Below are 1,688 nucleotides of genomic sequence, written 5' to 3' on the forward strand. Positions count from 1 at the left end.
GCACCAGTCCATCCAGTGAATCTTCAGGGTTGATTTCCTCTAGAATTGACTGGTTTGATCTCCTTACTCTCCAAGGGACTTTCAAGAGTCTTCTCCAACACCACAATTCAAAAGCATCAATTCTTCGGCACTCAACCTTCTTTATGGTCCAACTTTCACATCCATACATGACTACTGGAAAAACCATAACTTTAGTATGACATAATTTTGCTGTATGGCATTTCACTGTGTGGATAAATGATAATGAGTTAACCAAACCTCTCCCTTTCAACAGTTAGGTGGCATGTAAGTTAGGACTTGTATTCAGAAGCAAATATCACATTCCTGAGACACCAGGACTCAAACAAATTAAGATTTTTTTTCTTCATATAATGAAAAATCTGCAAGAAGGCAGTGCTGACATCAGGGTTAGTGGGTAATGGATCTCCAACATCCCATGAGAATTCCAATTAAGATAAAAGGGGACAGGGGAGCAGAGGTCATAGCTCACAAGGGGGCTGGCAACTGAGTTGATTCCCTTCATAAAGAGGTTTCCTGGAAAAACCTCTGAGTGATGCCTGCTTACATTTCATTGTCCATCTCTATTTGCAAAGAGTCCAGAAAACATTTTTAGTAAGCACCATCCTCTCTTCTGCTCCCACAAAACTGGGGTTCAGTTACTAAGGAAGAAGATTAGAAAGACAACTAGACCATTGTCTGAAAATCCTTTTCACTAATATCCTTGAAGCTGCACCACAGCCTACATTTTAACAAGATCAAGTCTCAGAAATGAAGTTGGTCCCTCAAAGGACAATTCTGTGGATTGTTCTACAACCCCCCAGCAGCGTCTAATAAACAAGTAACAAAAATATTGGTGTAATCTCTATTATGAATCTTTGCTCCTCTAATAAGCAAAATGCCTTCATGATTGTTTTTCCTAGGCTTTTAAAAATGTTTTTAAATGATACAAGCATCTTGTTTCCATTCTTATCAATGTGACCTGAATGCTCCAGAGCACTGCTTCTTACATTTTCATGTGTGTTCAGTTCAATTCAGTTCAGTCGCTCAGTTGTGTCCGACTCTTTGTGACCCAATGGACTGCAGTACACCAGGCTTCCCTGTCCGCCACCAACTCCTGGAGCTTACTCAAACTCATTTCCATTGAGTCAGTGATGCCATCCAACCATCTCATCCTCTGTTGCCCTCTTCTCCTCCTGCCTTCAATCTTTCCCAGCATCAGGGTCTTTTCCAAAGAGTCAGTTCTTCACATTAGGTGGCCAGAGTACTGGAGTTTCAGCTTCAGCATCAGTCCTTCCAATGAATATGAACTAAGTACGTAATTAAAATGCAGAATCTGATGTGACAAACTGGGATCAGCTGAGGTTCTGCATTTCTGAGAAGCTCTTAGATGACGATGTGGTCCACATCACACCTCAGAGCCCAGAGGTCCTAGTGCACTTTCATCAGAAGACAGAAGACATGTGTACTTTTGAGTCAGAACTGCTCTCTTCCCTAAGCAGAGAAGGTCAAGAGAAAGCATCCCAGGCAGGGACTTGCTTCCCAAGTCAAATCTACACCCATATACCACTGCAGAGGGAATAACTCAGGCCTGCTCGATTCAACAGGAGGTTTCAGAGTGAACTAGGCGGTTCCTGGGGAAAGTGAGGGCTGCCTTGAACAGATTAAAGTCAGAACAGGCTGGGGTGGGG

The sequence above is a fragment of the Bos taurus genome, chromosome 1 (genome assembly GCF_002263795.3).
Source record: "Bos taurus isolate L1 Dominette 01449 registration number 42190680 breed Hereford chromosome 1, ARS-UCD2.0, whole genome shotgun sequence".
Lineage (NCBI taxonomy): Eukaryota > Metazoa > Chordata > Mammalia > Artiodactyla > Bovidae > Bos > Bos taurus.